General features: G+C 43.9%; 1 long non-coding RNA gene across 1 annotated transcript; it reads left to right on the top strand.

Annotated features, from left to right (window-relative positions):
• Nucleotides 1-5,810: 5,810 nt before the first annotated feature.
• Nucleotides 5,811-8,153, top strand: LOC100276720 (uncharacterized). The gene is made up of 2 exons (XR_560600.4): nt 5,811-6,382; nt 7,863-8,153. It is a non-coding gene; the product is annotated as an uncharacterized lncRNA (long non-coding RNA).
• The last annotated feature ends 13,594 nt before the right edge of the window (nt 8,154-21,747 follow it).

The raw sequence follows: 21,747 nt of genomic DNA, 5'->3' as shown, positions 1-21,747 counted from the left end.
TAGAAGGCTTTTTACTTGGTTATGACTCAAACACAAGGGCATATAGGGTCTTTAACAAGTCCACTGGACTAGTTGAAGTCTCATGTGACGTTGTGTTTGATGAAACTAACGGCTCTCAAGTAAAGCAAGTTGATCTTGATGAGATAGGTATTGAAGAGGCTCCGTACATCGCGCTAAGGAACATGTCCATTGGGGATGTGTGTCCTAAGGAATCCGAAGAGCCTCCAAAAGCACAAGATCAACCGTCCTCCTCCATGCAAGCGTCTCCACCAACTCAAAATGAGGAAGAGGCTCAAGTTGATGAAGTAGAAGATCAATCAAATGAGCCACCTCAAGATGACGGCAATGATCAAGGGGGAGATGCAAATAATCAAGAAAAGGAGGATGAGCAAGAACCAAGGCCGCCACACCCAAGAGTCCACCAAGCAATCCAACGAGATCACCCCGTCGACACCATCCTTGGCGATATTCATAAGGGGGTAACCACTAGATCTCGTGTTGCACATTTTTGTGAGCATTACTCGTTTGTTTCCTCTATTGAGCCTCACAGGGTAGAGGAAGCACTCCAAGATTCAGATTGGGTGGTGGCGATGCAAGAGGAGCTCAACAACTTCACTAGGAATGAGGTATGGCATTTAGTTCCACGTCCTAATCAAAATGTTGTAGGAACCAAATGGGTCTTCCGCAACAAGCAAGATGAGCATGGTGTGGTGACAAGGAACAAAGCTCGACTTGTGGCCAAGGGATACTCCCAAGTCGAAGGTTTGGATTTCGGTGAAACCTATGCACCCGTAGCTAGGCTTGAGTCAATTCGCATATTATTGGCCTATGCTACTTACCATGGCTTTAAGCTTTATCAAATGGACGTGAAAAGTGCCTTCCTCAATGGACCAATCAAGGAAGAGGTCTATGTTGAGCAACCTCCCGGCTTTGAAGACAGTGAGTATCCTAACCATGTCTATAAGCTCTCTAAGGCGCTTTATGGGCTCAAGCAAGCCCCAAGAGCATGGTATGAATGCCTTAGAGATTTCCTTATTGCTAATGGCTTCAAAGTCGGAAAGGCCGATCCTACACTATTCACTAAAACTCTTGAAAATGACTTGTTTGTATGCCAAATTTATGTTGATGATATTATATTTGGGTCTACTAACGAGTCTACATGTGAAGAATTTAGTAGGATCATGACACAAAAGTTCGAGATGTCTATGATGGGGGAGTTGAAGTATTTTCTAGGATTCCAAGTCAAGCAACTCCAAGAGGGCACCTTCCTAAGACAAACGAAGTACACTCAAGATATTCTAAACAAGTTTGGGATGAAGGATGCCAAACCCATCAAGACACCCATGGGAACTAATGGGCATCTCGACCTCGACACGGGAGGTAAGTCCGTGGATCAAAAGGTATACCGGTCGATGATTGGTTCATTACTCTATTTGACTTATACTCCTAAGTTTGGGCTTTGGTATCCTAGGGGATCCACATTTGATTTGATTGGTTATTCGGATGCCGATTGGGCGGGGTGCAAAATCAATAGGAAGAGCACATCGGGGACTTGCCAGTTCTTGGGAAGATCCTTGGTGTCTTGGGCTTCAAAGAAGCAAAATTCGGTCGCTCTTTCCACCGCCGAAGCCGAGTACATTGCCGCAGGTCATTGTTGCGCGCAATTGCTTTGGATGAGGCAAACCCTGCGGGACTACAGTTACAAATTAACCAAAGTCCCTTTGCTATGTGATAATGAGAGTGCAATCAAGATGGCGGACAATCCCGTCGAGCATAGCCGCACTAAACACATAGCCATTCGGTATCATTTTCTTAGGGATCACCAACAAAAGGGAGATATCGAGATTTCTTACATTAATACTAAAGATCAATTAGCCGATATCTTTACCAAGCCTCTTGATGAACAAACTTTTAACAAACTTAGGCATGAGCTCAATATTCTTGATTCGCGAAATTTCTTTTGCTAGATTGCACACGTCGCTCATTTATATACCTTTGATCATGTCTCTTTCATATGCTATGACTAATATGTCTTTCAAGTCTATTTCAAACCAAGTCATAGGTGTATTGAAAGGGAATTGGAGTCTTCGGCGAAGACAAAGGCTTCCACTCCGTAACTCAACCTTCGCCGACGCTCCAAGTCACTCTCCATTCTTGGAGGAGAAAAAGCATGAGCATCAAAGAAAAGGACTTCGTCTTTGGGGAGAGAGTAAGAGCCCAAAGCAAAAGGACCAGATTTCGTCTTTGGTATAATTTTAACTCATTTATTTATGACCAAAGGGGAGAAAGAACAAGAGGGCTCTAATGATTCCGTTTTTGGCGATTCATGCCAAAGGGGGAGAAAATATGAGCCCAAAGCAAAAGGACCGCACCACCACCAATTTCAAAAACTTTGTGTTTCCAAGGATATTATCAATTGGTTTCCTATTGTGTTCAAAAGGGGGAGAAAGTAGTATTTCAAAATGATACATCAAAACCCTCTTGAACACTAAGAGGAGGATCTCATTTAGGGGGAGTTTTGTTTAGTCAAAGGAAAAGCATTTGAAACAGGGAGAGAAAATTTCAAATCTTGAAATGCTTTGCAAAATCCTATTCATTTACCTTTGACTATTTGCAAAAGAACTTTGAAAAGGATTTACAAAAGAGTCTGCAAAAACAAAACATGTGGTGCAAGCGTGGTCCAAAATGTTAAATAAGAAAGAAGCGATCCATGCATATCTTCTAAGTAGTTAAATTGGCTCAATTCCAAGCAACCTTTACACTTACATTATGCAAACTAGTTCAATTATGCACTTCTATATTTGCTTTGGTTTGTGTTGGCATCAATCACCAAAAAGGGGGAGATTGAAAGGGAATTAGGCTTACACCTAGTTCCTAAATAATTTTGGTGGTTGAATTGCCCAACACAAATAATTGGACTAACTAGTTTGCCCAAGTGTATAGATTATACAGGTGTAAAAGGCTCACACTCAGTCAATAAAAAGATCAAGTTTGGATTCAACAAAAGAGCAAAGGGCCAACCGAAGGCACCTCTGGTCTGGCGCACCGGACTGTCCGGTGTGCCACCGGACAGTGTCCGGTGCGCCACCGGACAGTGTCCGGTGCACCAGAGGACTCCAACTCGAACTTGCCACCTTCGGGAATTTCTGAGGCGACTCCGCTATAAATCACCGGACTGTCCGGTGTACACCGGACAGTGTCCGGTGCGCCAAGGAAGAGCGGCCTCAGGAACTCGCCGGCTTCGGGAATCTCCAACGGCTAGTCCGCTATAATTCATCGGACATGTCTGGTGTGCACCGGACTGTCCGGTGCAACTCCGGAGCAACGGCTATTCGGCGCCAACGGCTACCTGCGACGCAATTAATGCGCGCGCAGCGCGCGCAGAAGTCAGGCGCGCCCATACTGGCGCACCGGACAAGGAACAGTACATGTCCGGTGTGCACCGGACATCCAGGCGGGCTCACAAGTCAGAAGCTCCAACGGTCAGAATCCAACGGCAGTAATGACGTGGCGGGGGCACCGGACATGTCCGGTGTGCACCGGACTGTCCGGTGCGCCATCGAACAGGCAGCCTCCCAACGGCTACTTTTGGTGGTTGGGGCTATAAATACCCCAACCACCCCACCATTCATTGCATCCAAGTTTTCCACTTCTCATCCACTTACAAGAGCTAGGCATTCAATTCTAGACACAACAAAGAGATCAAATCCTCTCCAATTCCACAAAAGGCTTTAGTGATTAGCGAGAGAGATTTGTCGTGTTCTTTTGAGCTCTTGCGCTTGGATTGCTTCTTTTCTTTCTCACTTGCTCTTGTGATCAACACTCAATTGTAATCAAGGCAAGAGGCACCAATTGTGTGGTGGCCCTTGCGGGGAAGTTTTGTTCCCGGCTTTGATTTGAGAAGAGAAGCTCACTCGGTCGGAAGGACCGTTTGAGAGAGGGAAGGGTTGAAAGAGACCCGGCCTTTGTGGCCTCCTCAACGGGGAGTAGGTTTGAGAGAACAGAACCTCGGTAAAACAAATCCGCGTGTCACACTCTTCATTTGCTTGTGATTTGTTTTTCCACCCTCTCTCGCGGACTCGGTTTTATTTCTAACGCTAACCCGGCTTGTAGTTGTGTTTATATTTGTAAATTTCAGTTTCGCCCTATTCACCCCCCTCTAGACGACTATCAGTATGCAATATGACTGTACTTGGTGCTAAACAAACTTTAATTTGATTATAAATAAACAATCTAATCTTGCTGGACAATTTTAAAAAGTTCTTTAGATTTAGAAGAGATCAAGTCATCAGATATGTTGTTTAGATTGGGATGATATAACCCTTGAATTTGACATATGTGGTTTTCTCTGCTTCATTACTCGAATTTTTTATGCTTGTCCCTCCCACACATAGCATAGGAAAATGACAATTCTTGTTCGATGATTAGAAGTTCCTCCTCGACGCCCTTCGTGCATACATCTCTGTTGTTGTTGCTCGTCGGGCGTCAGACGTCGCTCCTACTGCCCCGCTGCAATGCTGACGCCCATGCCTCCCTAAAGCTGCTTGTCGGACGTCGGCCACCGGAGCTTGGCGATCTGCTGCCACCACGGAGGAGCTCCCGGAAAATGTAGCAGCAACGCGCAGAAGGGTCGCATCGTCGAAGCAGATGCCGGAGGCGAAATCAATGAGGAGACAAGTAGGGCCCCAGCTATGGGTGGTAATGAGTTTTAGATTTTACACTATAAACTTTAAGGATTAAATCAGCTTAGTATCGCGCCCTATTTTTATTCATTTTTGAATTAAAATTATTTAAGGGTACTAATTTTTTGTGAAGGTACATTTGGATCTTGATCTATAATCATCCCTACCCCGCCTACGACGTCGGGGTGGTGGTGCCTGGGAAGGAGAGGAACATAGAGCGAGGTGCTTGATCTGGCTAAGCGAGGAGGTCGGCGGCGGGGAAGGTGCTTGATCTGACCAGCAAGGAGGTCGATCTGCTTGGTGCCCTCAACGACGATTTCAGTATTATCTCTACCTATCCATGTAGATATTTTGACCTCCTTTTTCGTTTTATTAAAGGACAAAATGGTATTATAGCGTATGGAATTCAAACGAAGCCCTCCAAAACGATAGCACTATTCCAAATTTCTGGAAGGAATAGGTGATGGCCGAGTGGGAGCTCGAGGTCAAAGAGCTCAACGCCTCCGTGCAAAGCCGAGAGACCCTACTCCAGCTCGATCAGACCGCTCCTGCGCGCCCGGCTTGAGTGGGAGGACAACTTGAGGGCTTGTTCGGTTTGAGGTGGTTTGAGGAAAATTGGAGGGTATTTAATCTCCTCAGCATGGTATGATCAGCGTTGGAAAAGAATTGGATTTTTTATCTACTTGATTTGAATGTTCCGTTTCTGAAAACCAATGAAAAAATGTTGGTTAGCAATCCGAAAGGTCAGGAATAACTGGCTTTATGTCAGAAAGAAGGAATACTCGACGAATAGTAACTAGCGACGAATCGTCTGAGCGGGAATCGTTTTTCGTCTCTCGTCAATGAGTTACTTGTCGTTTGTCTCCTTGTTCGGACGTAGGTCTTTAACACTCTTGTTAGTGGTATATTCTTTGATGGATCATCAAATTCAATAGTAGAGTGTTTGGTTTGAGGAATGAGTTAGTCCATCATCTTCTCACTCCTCACTGATTTTGTTTGGTTTGTGGAATGGAATGAGTTGATCCATCACCATCTCATTCCTCATAGTTAGTTAGTTAGTACTAATATAAGAAATGAGCTCATCCCACCAAATTTTAGGAATGAACCTATGATGCACCACCTCAATTTGGATGGAGTGATTCCTCAAACCAAACACCTCCTAGGTCTTTTAGGACCAAAATCAAAGTAGCAATGGTTCATGTAGCATAGCCCCTTGAAGTGACGAGGAAAAGAAAACAACGACTTTTTCCGATCTACGAGTGATGAATAGGAGGGAATTAAATTCCCTTCAATTTATCTCAATACATCTCTAATCGAGCTCTTTTAGCAACCTGAGATCCCGGGAGGATCCGGCCCAATCCCTACCGGTGATTTCGCCGCACGGTGATTTCGCTGAGCACGAGCACTCCCTCGCACCTGCGTGCTCAGTGAAGCACCGGAGCTTCCTCGCGCACGGCTGCCTCCTCTTCTTCGCGCAAGCACCGGATCTTCCTCCTCTTCTTTATGCAAGGCATTAGATCTCCCTTCTCTTCTCTTCTCTGGAGAGCTTTTTCTGGAGCTTGGGCGTGAGGATCCTGCAGGCCGGTGGCGTGGAGCGCGCGTTCCGGCGCGCCTTGTCAGCCGAGAAAGTCGAGCTGGTGAAGTCCCTCCACTCTACACCACCGGCGGGCCCATAGCACGGCAGCCTCAGCCCCCGCGCGGTGAGCTCCTCTACCTCGCGCAGAGCACCAGAGCTCTCTCCTCTTCCTCGCGTACTACACTTTTTTCATTATTTGCAAGATTAATTTCTTGTTGGTCCATGTCTCCATGAGCACGGCGTGGCCGTGTTAGGTATTGCCAGAGCTAGTGCCAAAATACTTGCGAATGTATATACTCGGATATAGCGAAATGCCTTCGTGGCAGCCAGTGACCCACACCCACTGCACCCTCTTCCTTTCTTTTCTGAAGCTGAAAACATGCATATCTGTTATGCATATATGTATGAATATAGTATTGATGTAATGATGTATTACTTGATTTAGATGCAAGTTAATTCACAGGGGTAATATGGGGTCTCAATTATATATCTGTGATAATACTGGTAGATAGGAAGATCCACAGGGAGGCTTCATTTTTGTTGTTTCCCTGCTGAGAGAGAGTACATCATATATGTTTTCTTCTTTTTCTCTTGTTCTCTTTTGCTCGATAAAAAAAAATATCTTCACCATGTAACCAGTCCAAGAGTATAGGATTTCTTTAGCCTTTTGGCAATTTAGTCTTTTACGCATGTCCATAGTTTCCTAAAGTTACCCTGAAATTACATGAGTCATATAATGACCCCTCACATTATTAACTGATCTAACAACCCAGCTACAACTACAAACACCGCACAGTACTGTACCCAGGAACAGGAACCCACATCTCGTAGCTGAAAGATGACGAAAGTCAGTAACAAAGTGAGGATCCCATATCTCTGCACTATATGCTTTTACAGCATATGATCCAGGATCAACAACACAATAGTATGTATGTGAACTCTATGTTGTTTACATAGAAAAGTTAATCTTTAGTTTTTTAGAAAAGTTAAGGGTCAGTTTTTAGAAACCAAACTTCTAGATTAGTTCACTTGCAGCTCCAATTTACAAGCATGTTATATGTGCATCAAGTTGTTTTTAAAAATTTCGGAACTGTGGTCACCATGATGAACTCTTGTATTAGAAAATTGCTGGAGCTCCTTTGTGAATCCAACTCCATAACAAGCAGCCCACCTTTGAGCTCCAGGACCTATCTAACTTAACTTAATTATTCTTGGATTTTGACTTTTTATTCTTCTTGGACTCTTTGCTGCCTGCTAGTATTGAATTCCTACACTTCTATGATCGTGCTGCTAGATTCCATCATGCTATTTGAATGAAGGGTTACTATTATTTTAATTAATTAAGTAGCCGAGGCAGAATGTTGTATTGTATTGGACTTAAATTGTTAAACAGTCTACCTCGAACAGTTTCTACGTTGTTTGTTTTAGCTTTGGATTCTTAAAAGCTAGCTGCATATTGCAGGTTGTTAAAAGTTGCTCAAATTTAATGCCTTTAGTTTGAAGTTGTTATTTACTTGTATATATAATGAAATATATCACTCATCAGGTCATGCTATTGCCTAGAATAGGCTCAACTGACTTGTCTCTTGACATTGTTTGGGCAGGTGAGCTAATCTATTGTCGGCATGGATGTAGTCACTCCACTTCAGAAAAGAGTCAGTTGCATGGCTCCTGGCGAACATTGGACATGTTTATTTTGTTACCTTTGCTGTTACAAATTTGGCACTCATTTATTTTGAGCGTTGCGTGGTCAAAGAAAGAAGGTTGTTTATTTGAGTGGCATGAATAAAAAAGTCTTATTAACTGAGTGTGAGTGTTTTGATGATGAACATAAAATGACCTCCGACTGTTTTGATTAGGGATGAAAACGGTCGGAAACGGTATTTATTCGGTAATCAGTTTTTTCTTTGATTGCGAATAAATAGTATATAGAATATACAATACAAATTTGTATTCTTGTTTTTAACATCCAGCTTGTTAAGATTCATAAAAGGTAATTCTCAAATTCATCCTACATTTTCTCAAATAATAGATATAAACTTCGGTATGGATTCGGAAACAAATTCGGTAATTTTTTCAACTTTTTGTGTTGTAGGGAGCAAATAATACATAAAACAACTTATATAATATTTTATTCATATTTGTACTAATGTGCTTGATAACATAAGAAAAGATCAACATCAAATTTTATACATATCTATTTTAAAATATTAAATTTGTTCTAACAGTTCGGATTACCACTTTCATCCCTAGTTTTGATGATGGTCGTGTTTATTTGAGTGACATGAATTTAATTGATACTATTTTTAACTATTTGAGTCCAGTCTCCCTATACAAAGGACAGTCTTTTATGATCAGTCTATGTGACGCCAAATGTCTTTTATGATTAGTCCAAGTCTCAGTTCCCGGCCTGCTCCAAATAGCAACATGGTAGCCCTACCGGTAACGTCCCACTAGGGAATCCTGTGTGTAGGGATTTTTCAGCTCAGGTGGTAGCTCCCATCAAGATCCCTGGCCTTGGTCACAAAGGAGTCCTGAGGTTTTGTTCCGTTGCGTTTCGGTCGGAGAGAATTAAATCTGTTAAGAAACCCTAATAGGGTTATATGAAGAATACCACTTATACCTTCGAGTAGTCTCACATCTTTCTATATAAAGGAACCCGTACCACCTTATTGGTGAAGAAGAGAACAAGATCAGAGGTCGAACCCTACATACTGTCGCGTGTTTTCTCTGTAATGCTTCTGTGAAGGGATACATGTGTTCTATAACTTTTCACGCCTAATCTGCTGAAGGGATGGAAGAGAGCAGATCTGATGATCCGTGGTAACGTAGTTCTCAACAAAATCTCTTCTTATACAAATTTGTATTGTAGGAGATTTTAATTCTCTCTAATCGTTCAATTTGTTAAGTAACCCTAGTTAGGGTTATGTGGGCAAATACCGGCTTTGCCCCTGAGGGGTCTCACATCTCTATATAAGGAACCTGTACACCCCATCATATGGAAGAGAAGAGAAAGAGGCCAGAGGCCCAACCCTATACATTGTGTCTCGTGTGTTACTCTGTCGTGTTTATGGGAAGGGAGACGGGTCCTACAGCTTCTTGCGTCTCTACTGCTGACGGGAGGGAAGGGAGCGGATCTGGTGATCCGTGGTAACGTAGTTCTCAACACGTTATCAGCACGCTCTACCTCGACGTTGCTACGAGATCAGATCTGCATCGACTCTCCGTCAAGCCGGCAGGTCCCTCGGCTACACGGTCAAATACAGCGCACATCGCATGCAACGTCTGATGGCCAGCAGCCTCGCATGCATGGTTCATGCCAGGATTTTGTCGAGTTGCACGTATTCTTGGTTCCTTGCGTTGTTTATCCTTTTTTTTGTCTAGAGTGCATGCCGCTCTAGAGAATAGAATAAAACATGTTAGCTGTTTCTATTTAATTAATTATTTCATGCAGTAAATAAAAAAAATGTATGTTTAAACACAAGGAAATTGTCTTTTACACCTGATGTGTTATGCTCATGCATTAATTTTGGTGTTTATTTTTCTGCTTTTTATTTCTCGTGGTAGATATTTAGCAGAAAAATATTAAAATGCATGCAAACTCTATATTGTGCATATTTAAATCGCTCTAAATATTTATATTATGTTGAGCTTTTAGGCTCACGTCGAGCGATTAAATTGTATAGTGGGTATTCGGACACGCCGATCAGGCTGCGTTGGTAATCGGCTGAGTTATGGCATTAGCTGAATATTGACTGCGCCCTGGCAACACGACGCAATATTTGTGCCGTTCGAACTTGGCTGCGTCATGTGATTGCTATGTCGCGCTCTCCATTAATCGGATTGCTCCCGTTGAGTCAGACCGTCATCGTTGAGTCGCATATTTTTGCATGCCCTGTAGGCACTGTCTGTCTGACGCGAGCCAAAATTGTGCCTGTTGCGCACGTTGCGTGGATTTATCGTGTACCCCAATTACCGAGCCATAATTGTGCCTGTTGTGCTTATTACGAAGGCTTGCTATACTGTCGTAGCCCTAATGGCCGCAACCGTGTTGCCGCGCTTGTACTCGCGGAATGTGGTGGGTTATCTGAGCCCCTGAAGTCACAACATAGCGCAACCTTCGTAAATAATTTTGTTTGGCTCTATATTTTGTTTGACATGTGTTGTGTGGCTTAATATATTTATATATATCGCCAAGTGGCCATAACAACTTTGACAAGCTCTATGGTGCTTGTCAGATCTGGGAAGTTAATGAAATACCTATGAAACACAAATAAATAATTCTCTGCTCTCTCCTCATGCATAAAGTTTTACCCGAAGTAACCCGAAGATATATAATATAATGCATGAAAGCCTTTTTGGCATAAGACATCACAAATTGGGATTTTATTAGTAAGCAATATGACCTTACCAAATAATTTATGACCAAAAATCTCAGTCATACATTGCTCAACCAGATGTTAGCACATTGCTCTCTTTGTCGCTGAATGACATGAAGCAAACTATGAGATAAAAGGACATGTAATCGCCAGCAACACGAAGTTGCGAGTATACCGAGAGGTTATTCTGAGAAAATTTTCACTATGTTGGTGTGAAAACCATAGTGTGTTCCCGTCGAACCACTTTACTCGTTCTATCTAGAACCTCTATGCTTGTGTCGCATACATCTCTCGGAATTGTAAATACTTATAGTCACTGAATTGACTCGGGATAGTCCTTTGACAAGTCTGATATACACTGTCAGCTAAATGGTAAAGGTCGGTCCTAAATGGACAAATATCTGGGGTTTATGTAGCCGAACTACACTGAATTCCACCCTTTGGCATGCTTACCATTATCTACCTCCGATCTACCAGAAGTGAGAATGAGAGCACCTAGAGGGGGGGGTGAATAGGTGATCCTGTAAAAACTTAAACTTATAGCCACAAAACTTGATTAGGTGTTAGCACAGTTTATGCCAAGTGGCTAGAGAGGAGTCAAAACACAATAACCACAAGAATCCAATCACAGAGATGACACAGTGGTTATCCCGTGGTTCGGCCAAGTACAAAACTTGCCTACTCCACGTTGTGGCGTCCCAACGGACGAGAGTTGCACTCAACTCCTCTCAAGTGATCCAATGATCAACTTGAATACCACGGTGTTCTTGCTTTTCTTTTCTCAATCCCGTTTGCGAGGAATCTCCACAACTTGGAGCCTCTCGCCCTTACAAAAGATGTTCACAGAGAATCACGGAGCAAGGGAGGGAATGAGCAACGCACACAAGACACAAAGATCACAGCGAATACGCACACACAAGACCCAGACTTGAGCTCAAAAGACTAGCACACTAGAACGGAGCTCAAATCACTAGAATGTCGAACAAGTGCGCGAGATTGATGTGTGAGTGATCAAGAGTGCTCAAGGAATGCTTGGTGTGCTCCTCCATGCGCCAAGGGGTCCCTTTTATAGCCCCAAGGCAGCTAGGAGCCGTTGGGAACAAATCTGGAAGGCCATCTTTGCCTTCTGTCTCGTGGCGCACCGGACAGTCCGGTGCACACCGGACACTGTCCGGTGCCCGATTTGTTTCCATAAAAAGCGAAGCCGACCGTTGCCGACCGTTGCAGATCTGGCGCACCGGACAGTCCGGTGCACACCGGACAGTCCGGTGCTTCCTTCCGACCGTTGGCTCGGCCACGTGTCGCGCGCCGATCGCGCGGCCGACCGTTGGCCCGGCCGACCATTGGCTCACCGGACAGTCCGGTGCACACCGGACAGTCCGGTGAATTTTAGCCGAAGTCGCCGGAGAAAAACCCGAGAGCGGCCTCTTCGGCCGAGGCAGCCTGGCGCACCGGACACTGTCCGGTGCACCACCGGACAGTCCGGTGCCCCAGACCGAAACAGCCTCTTGGCTGTACACAGCCAAGTCTTCTCTTCTCTTCTTCTTTCTGTTTCTAACACTTAGACAAATATATTAGTACACAAAACCAATGTACTAAGGCTTAGAAACATACCTTTACTTGTGATTTGCAACTTGTCCATCCATGGGCATATTTTCACATTTTGGCACCTGTGTTTGCACTTAATCACCAAAATACTTAGAAATGGCCCAAGGGCACATTTCCCTTTCAATCTCCCCCTTTTTGGTGATTTATGCCAACACAACATAAAGCAACTAGAACAAGTGCAAAATCACTTCAAATAAAAACTCAAATTGGTTTTGATTCAATTTTGGCATATATGGATCATCCTTTGCCACCACTTGGTTTGTTTTTGCAAATCAAACTCAAATCTCTATTTCTAAGTCAAACACACATGTTGAGACATAAAGAGAGTCATTCCAAAAGAGATTGATCAAAGAGTTCAAAAACTCCCCCTATTTCCCATAATCAACACTTCTCCCCACAAGGCCAACTTTTGACAATAGAGACAATAAGAGACAATAAAAGCTTTTGACAAAACAAAAACTCTATTCTACTATTTTCAAAATCTCTCAAGTGGTAGCTGATCCATTTATCACTTTGGCCTTTATTTTCTCCCCCTTTGGCATCAAGCACCAAAACGGGATCAATCTTGGCCCCATTAATCTCATTGCCTCACCAAAGTCTTCAAATAAGATTTCATGAGATGAACTTGGAATTAGTTACCCTCTCATCGGAGTGCAGTGGAAGTCTTTCATGGTCCAAGTCCACCTTTTCCCTTTCAATCCTCCTTTGAGACTCAATCAAGCAAACTCAAGCAAATGGTTAGTCTCAAAGGGTCAAGTTGTAACACATCTCCCCCTAAACATGTGCATCACTTTGCAACGGACTTGTGAGGTCCAGGGAGTGTTTGTACAACTTGAGCACCATAATAAGCAACAAAATGCAAAAAGGAACATGATCAAAAGCATAAGTACATGTATGCTACAATTCAATCCAGGTTCCGCGAATCTATGACATTTAGCTCACTACGCAACCTGCAAAAGGTCTTCTCATCTAGAGGCTTAGTGAAGATATCGGCTAGCTGGTTCTCGGTGCTAACATGAAACACTTCGATATCTCCCTTTTGCTGGTGGTCTCTCAAAAAGTGATGCCGGATGTCTATGTGCTTTGTGCGGCTGTGCTCAACAGGATTCTCCGCCATGCGGATAGCACTCTCATTGTCACATAGGAGTGGGACTTTGCTCAGATTGTAGCCAAAGTCCCGGAGGGTTTGCCTCATCCAAAGTAGTTGCGCGCAACACTGTCCTGCGGCAACATACTCGGCCTCAGCGGTGGATAGGGCAACGGATGTTTGTTTCTTAGAGTTCCATGACACCAGGGACCTTCCTAAGAATTGGCACGTCCCCGATGTACTCTTCCTATCGACCTTACATCCAGCATAGTCGGAGTCTGAGTATCCAACTAAGTCAAAGGTAGACCCTTTTGGATACCAGAGCCCGAAGCAAGGCGTAGCAACCAAATATCTAAGAATTCGCTTCACCGCCACTAAGTGACACTCCTTAGGATCGGATTGAAATCTAGCACACATGCATACGCTAAGCATAATATCCGGTCTACTAGCACATAAATAAAGCAAAGAACCTATCATTGACCGGTATGCTTTTTGATCAACGGACTTACCTCCTTTGTTGAGGTCGGTGTGTCCGTCGGTCCCCATCGGAGTCTTGGCGGGCTTGGCGTCCTTCATCCCAAACCGCTTTAGCAGATCTTGCGTGTACTTCGTTTGGGAGAGGAAGGTGCCGTCCTTGAGTTGTTTCACTTGGAACCCAAGGAAGTAGTTCAACTCGCCCATCATTGACATTTCGAATTTCTGCGTCATTACCCTGCTAAACTCTTCACAAGACTTTTGGTTAGTAGAACCAAATATTATGTCATCGACATAAATTTGGCACACAAACAAATCACCATCACATGTCTTTGTAAAAAGAGTTGGATCGGCCTTCCCAACCTTGAAAGCATTAGCAAGTAAAAAGTCTCTAAGGCATTCATACCATGCTCTTGGGGCTTGCTTAAGTCCATAGAGCGCCTTAGAGAGCTTACACACGTGGTCGGGGTACCGTTCATCCTCGAAGCCAGGGGGTTGCTCCACGTACACCTCCTCCTTGATTGGCCCGTTGAGGAAAGCGCTCTTCACATCCATTTGGAACAACCTGAAAGAATGGTGAGCGGCATATGCTAGCAAGATTCGAATTGACTCTAGCCTAGCCACAGGAGCAAAAGTCTCCTCAAAATCCAAACCTGCAACTTGGGCATAACCTTTTGCCACAAGTCGAGCCTTGTTTCTCGTCACCACCCCGTGCTCGTCCTGTTTGTTGCGGAACACCCACTTGGTTCCCACAACATTTTGCTTCGGACGAGGCACCAGTGTCCAAACTTCATTGCGCTTGAAATTGTTTAACTCCTCTTGCATGGCCAACACCCAGTCCGGATCTAGCAAGGCCTCTTCTACCCTGAAAGGCTCAATAGAAGAGACAAAGGAGTAATGCTCACAAAAATTAACTAATCGAGATCGAGTAGTTACTCCCTTGCTAATGTCACCCAGAATTTGGTCGACGGGATGATCCCTTTGAATCATCGCTCGAACTTGGGTTGGAGGTGCCGGTTGCACTTCTTCCTCCATCACTTGATTATCTTGTGCTCCCCCTTGATCAAGCGTCTCCACTTGAGGTACCTGTTCGTCATCTTTGGTTGGGGGATGCACCATAGTTGAGGAAGAAGGTTGATCTCGTTCATCTTGTTCCTGTGGCCGTACTTCTCCAATCGCCATGGTCCGTATAGCGGCCGTCGGAACATCTTCTTCATCTACATCATCACAATCAACAACTTGCTCTCTTGGAGAGCCATTAGTCTCATCAAATACAACGTCGCTAGAGACTTCAACCAAACCCGATGATTTGTTGAAGACTCTATACGCCTTTGTATTTGAGTCATAACCTAATAAAAACCCTTCTACAGCTTTGGGAGCAAACTTAGAATTTCTACCCTTCTTTACTAGAATGTAGCATTTACTCCCAAATACACGAAAGTACGATACATTGGGTTTGTTACCGGTTAGTAGCTCATACGACGTCTTCTTGAGGAGGCGATGAAGGTAGACCCTGTTGATGGCGTGGCACGCCGTGTTCACGGCTTCCGTCCAAAAGCACTCGGGGGTCTTGAACTCTCCTAGCATCGTCCTCGCCATGTCGATGAGCGTCCTGTTCTTCCTCTCTACCACACCATTTTGCTGTGGTGTGTAGGGAGCGGAGAACTCGTGCTTGATCCCTTCCTCTTCAAGGAACTCCTCCACTTGAAGGTTCTTGAACTCGGACCCGTTGTCGCTTCTTATCTTTTTCACTTTGAGCTCAAACTCATTTTGAGCTCTCCTGAGGAAGCGTTTGAGGGTCCCTTGGGTTTCAGACTTATCCTGCAAAAAGAACACCCAAGTGAAGCGGGAAAAATCATCAACAATAACTAAACCATACTTACTTCCCCCTATGCTTAGATAGGCGACGGGTCCGAAGAGGTCCATATGCAGCAGCTCCAGGGGTCTTGAAGTGGTCATCACATTCTTGCTGTGATGCGCTCCTCCCACCTGTTTCCCTGCTTGACAAGCTGCACAAGGTCTATCTTTTTCGAATTGAACATTGGTTAGACCTATCACGTGTTCTCCCTTTAGAAGCTTGTGAAGGTTCTTCATCCCCACATGTGCTAAGCGGCGATGCCACAGCCAGCCCATGCAAGTCTTAGCCATTAAGCATGCATCTAGACCGGCCTCTTCTTTTGCAAAATCAACTAAATAAAGTTTGCCGTCTAATACACCCTTAAAAGCTAGTGAACCATCACTTCTTCTAAAGACAGACACATCTATATTTGTAAACAGACAGTTATATCCCATATTGCACAATTGACTAACAGATAGTAAATTATATCCTAGTGACTCTACTAAAAACACATTAGAGATAGAGTGCTCATTAGAAATTGCAATTTTACCTAACCCTTTTACCTTGCCTTGATTCCCATCACCGAATATGATTGAATCTTGGGAATCCTTATTCTTGACGTAGGAGGTGAACATCTTCTTCTCCCCCGTCATATGGTTTGTGCATCCGCTATCAATAATCCAGCTTGAACCCCCGGATGCATAAACCTGCAAGGCAAATTTAGGCTTGGGTCTTAGGTACCCAACTCATGTTGGGTCCTACAAGGTTAGTGCAAATATCCTTAGGGACCCAAATGCAAGTTTTGTCTCCCTTGCATTTTGCCCCTAACTTCCTAGCAACAATTTTCTTATCCTTTCTACAAATAGCAAAGGAAGCATTTAAAGCATAATAAATTGTGGAAGGTTCATTTGCTATTTTCCTAGGAGCATGAATAACATTCCTTCTAGGCACATGATGAATAGCATTTCTTTTAGGAACAACATTTCTCCTAGTAACATTTCTATCATACACATAAGAGGAACTAGGAGCAAACATGGTATGAGAATCATAAACATATGAATCATAAGCATCATGACTTACATTTCTAGTTTGTCTTCTATCATGATACAAAAATGCATGGTTCCTTTTAGCACTAGTAGCCATAGGGGCCTTCCCTTTCTCCTTGGCGGGAATGGGAGCCTTATGGCTTGTTAAGTTCTTAGCTTCTCTCTTGAAGCCAAGTCCATCCTTAATTGAGGGGTGTCTACCAATTGTGTAGGCATCCCTTGCAAATTTTAGCTTATCGAAATCATTCTTGCTAGTCTTAAGTTGAGCATTAAGACTAGCCAGTTCATCATTAAGCTTGGAAATTGAAACTAGGTGTTCACTACAAGCATTAATGTCAAAGTCTTTACACCTAGTACAAATTTCAACATGTTCTACACAAGAATTGGATTTGTTTGCTACTTCTAATTTAGCATTTAAATCATTGTTGACACCTTTCAAAGTAGAAATGGTTTCATGACAAGTAGATAGTTCAAAAGAAAGCATTTCATTTCTCTTAACTTCTAAAGCATAGGATTTTTGTGCCTCAACAAATTTATCATGCTCTTCATACAACAAATCCTCTTGCTTTTCTAAAAGTATATTCTTTTCATTCAAGGCATCAATTAATTCATTAATTTTGTCTATCTTAGATCTATCTAAGCCCTTGAACAAACATGAATAATCTACTTCATCCTCATCACTAGATTCGTCCTCACTTGAAGAAGCATAGGTAGAGTTGCGAGTACATACCTTCTTCTCTCTTGCCATAAGGCATGTGTGACGCTCGTTGGGGAAGAGGGTTGATTTGTTGAAGGCGGTGGCGGCGAGTCCTTCATTGTCGGAGTCGGACGAGGAGCAATCCGAGTCCCACTCCTTGCCTAGATGCGCCTCGCCCTTTGCCTTCTTGTAATGCTTCTTCTTTTCCCTCTTGTTCCCCTTTTCCTGGTCACTATCATTATCAGGACAGTTAGCAATAAAATGACCAAGCTTACCGCATTTGAAGCATGATCGCTTCCCCTTGGTCTTAGTCTTGCTCGGCTGTCCATTGCGACCCTTTAGCACCGTCTTGAATCTCTTGATAATGAGGGCCATTTCTTCTTCATTAAGACCGGCCGCCTCAATTTGCGCCACCTTGCTGGGTAGCGCCTCCTTGTTCCCTGTGGCTTTGAGAGCAAAAGGTTGCGGCTCGTTGATCGGTCCATTCAAGGCGTCGTCCACATACCTTGCCTCCTTGATCATCATTCGCCCGCTGACGAATTTTCCTAGGACTTCTTCGGGCGACATTTTGGTGTACCTGGGATTCTCACGAATATTATTCACCAAATGAGGATCAAGAACGGTAAAGGACCTGAGCATTAGTCGGACGACGTCGTGGTCCGTCCATCGCGTGCTTCCGTAGCTCCTTATTTTGTTGATAAGGGTCTTGAGCCGGTTGTATGTCTGAGTTGGCTCCTCGCCCCTTATCATCGCGAACCGTCCAAGCTCGCCCTCCACCAACTCCATTTTGGTGAGCAAGGTAGCGTCATTTCCCTCATGAGATATCTTGAGGGTATCCCAGATTTGCTTGGCGTTATCCAAGCCACTCACTTTATTATATTCATCCCTGCACAATGAGGCTAGAAGAACAGTAGTAGCTTGTGCATTCTTATGGATTTGCTCATTAATGAATATAGGACTATCCGAACTATTAAAGTGCATTCCACTATCTACAATCTCCCATATGCTAGGATGGAGAGAGAATAGGTGACTACGCATTTTGTGGCTCCAAAATCCGTAGTCCTCCCCATCAAAGTGTGGGGGCTTGCCGAGTGGAATAGAAAGCAAATGTGAATTTGAACTTTGCGGAATACGAGAGTAGTCAAAAGAAAAGTTAGAATTAACCGGTTTCCTTTGTCTGTCGTGGTCGTCGTCCTTTTGGGAAGAAGAGGACTCATCGCTGTCGTAGTAGACGATCTCCTTGATGCGTCTTGTCTTCTTCTTCTTCCCATCTCTTCGCTTGTGGCCCGAGCCCGAGTCATTGGACTTGTCATCCCTTGGCTCGTTGACGAAGGACTCCTTCTCCTTGTCGTTGATCACAATTCCCTTCCCCTTAGGATCCATCTCTTCGGGCGGTTAGTCCCTTTCTTGAAGAGAACGGCTCCGATACCAATTGAGAGCACCTAGAGGGGGGGGTGAATAGGTGATCCTGTAAAAACTTAAACTTATAGCCACAAAACTTGATTAGGTGTTAGCACAGTTTATGCCAAGTGGCTAGAGAGGAGTCAAAACACAATAACCACAAGAATCCAATCACAGAGATGACACAGTGGTTATCCCGTGGTTCGGCCAAGTACAAAACTTGCCTACTCCATGTTGTGGCGTCCCAACGGACGAGAGTTGCACTCAACTCCTCTCAAGTGATCCAATGATCAACTTGAATACCACGGTGTTCTTGCTTTTCTTTTCTCAATCCCGTTTGCGAGGAATCTCCACAACTTGGAGCCTCTCGCCCTTACAAAAGATGTTCACAGAGAATCACGGAGCAAGGGAGGGAATGAGCAACGCACACAAGACACAAAGATCACAGCGAATACGCACACACAAGACCCAGACTTGAGCTCAAAAGACTAGCACACTAGAACGGAGCTCAAATCACTAGAATGTCGAACAAGTGCGCGAGATTGATGTGTGAGTGATCAAGAGTGCTCAAGGAATGCTTGGTGTGCTCCTCCATGCGCCAAGGGGTCCCTTTTATAGCCCCAAGGCAGCTAGGAGCCGTTGGGAACAAATCTGGAAGGCCATCTTTGCCTTCTGTCTCGTGGCGCACCGGACAGTCCGGTGCACACCGGACACTGTCCGGTGCCCGATTTGTTTCCATAAAAAGCGAAGCCGACCGTTGCCGACCGTTGCAGATCTGGCGCACCGGACAGTCCGGTGCACACCGGACAGTCCGGTGCTTCCTTCCGACCGTTGGCTCGGCCACGTGTCGCGCGCCGATCGCGCGGCCGACCGTTGGCCCGGCCGACCGTTGGCTCACCGGACAGTCCGGTGCACACCGGACAGTCCGGTGAATTTTAGCCGAAGTCGCCGGAGAAAAACCCGAGAGCGGCCTCTTCGGCCGAGGCAGCCTGGCGCACCGGACACTGTCCGGTGCACCACCGGACAGTCCGGTGCCCCAGACCGAAACAGCCTCTTGGCTGTACACAGCCAAGTCTTCTCTTCTTCTTTCTGTTTCTAACACTTAGACAAATATATTAGTACACAAAACCAATGTACTAAGGCTTAGAAACATACCTTTACTTGTGATTTGCAACTTGTCCATCCATGGGCATATTTTCACATTTTGGCACCTGTGTTTGCACTTAATCACCAAAATACTTAGAAATGGCCCAAGGGCACATTTCCCTTTCAGAGAAGAGTAGACAAATAACTATAAAATCCACATCACCACAAAGCTTGTAGCTAAATTAGACATTAACATATTATTGGTCCTCGGAGCCAGAAGAGCCATATGTCTTGACCACTAGACTACTAGTGATGATAATTTGTGATAGAAATATAAAGATCTTATGGAGACCTGTTGTATTCTCCCTAGTCCTGATGACTCCTTCGTATGAGAGTAGTACTATCTGTTGTTGAAGATGGATCCTAGGCGGATACCAATATTGTTTCGTTCTTGCCAAGCAGTTATCATCATTTGCTTCATCAAAAGCTAAGTTATATGGTGATTTTTCCCAGATAAAATGAATTCTTGGCCTTGTCTGTTCTATTCCAAAGCTTCTCTTTTTGCTGAACAATGAAGAGATCGAAATAATGCTTTATAGAACAAGTTGGTATATAATATGAGGAGAAATATTTACCCTGCTGGTAACACCATAAATAATTGACCATTGTTATAAGTTCTCTCTCAAAATTATTATACCTAAAAATGTTGCATTAATCGATACCCAATTTCAGAGCGGTATGAGTAATTGGGTAAACCATGGGCAGTGATAAAAATGAGCTGGACTATACATCTCTGCATATAAAAATCTTTGCTTGGCAGCATTGGCCTGATGTCGTGCACTTCACTACCAATATAAACACACACATTTTTCCTATGTGCTTAAAAGCACAATGCAACCAGTGAATGTCTTTGTGAGCATTAGACCCTGATGGTCATTTTACTTGTTGATCTGAAGTCAACTAATGGCTCCAAATGATGAATGGTATTCATGAGCCCCTGAAGAAGCCTTATGGATAAAATAGTGTTGTGCATCTCAGTCTAAATCTTAATGATTGACTGTGCACTTGGTAATATTAACAATAAGTTTGCAGAATTGTCACCACGAAGCAACTTGTTGTTGCGTGTCTCGCTGGATGTTGAGACTAACCCTTCATGTTGAAGGACAAATATGTAGTATTCATGCCACTACATTAATCTAAGTCCAAAGCTCACTGCATAAACGCCTATATGTAATGTGCGTAAGATTTCCCAAATAAATCACCACAATAGCATACATTGGCCACAAACTAGATGATTGTGGCTGGGGATTTTATATGTATACTTTTAGAACATCTCGGTATTAGGGGGAGGAATGCACATATAGTGTAATGCCTCAATATTCTATTAAACGCACATAAGCCAAACTGAACCTGTCGTTCGGTGTGTACTCCTGTGTATATGGAGTTTGCCAGAAATCGTTGAGGATTAACGATATTGGTTTGAATGCTTCTACCTGATATAGATGTGGATATACCCGGGATTAATATCATATCCACATTTGACTTATTGGCATTTGATCTATTCTGTGGGGACGCCTACGGATATGATCCATCGGCCGTAGTCAAAGCATATGTTCTGATTGCAGATTCACGTGGTCTGTAATAACTCTCCTCCGATGAACTCGCCCTGCTGATAATTTGCCTCACGAAAAGGTTCATCTTGATGATGAAGTTCCTAGCAATGCGCGCAATATCATTGTGCTAGGAATACGGAACAATGAATCTTTCGTTTTTGGGAAATGACGAAGATCATTATTAAATGTGGGAGACAAATGTGTCGACATCTATCTTGCCTCTCTAGATTGCAAATGGATCCAAAACAAAGTCCTAGGCAC

Source organism: Zea mays, chromosome 10 (assembly GCF_902167145.1).
Source record: "Zea mays cultivar B73 chromosome 10, Zm-B73-REFERENCE-NAM-5.0, whole genome shotgun sequence".
In the NCBI taxonomy this organism is placed as follows: Eukaryota; Viridiplantae; Streptophyta; class Magnoliopsida; order Poales; family Poaceae; genus Zea; species Zea mays.
This window is presented reverse-complemented; position numbering and strand designations above follow the sequence as displayed.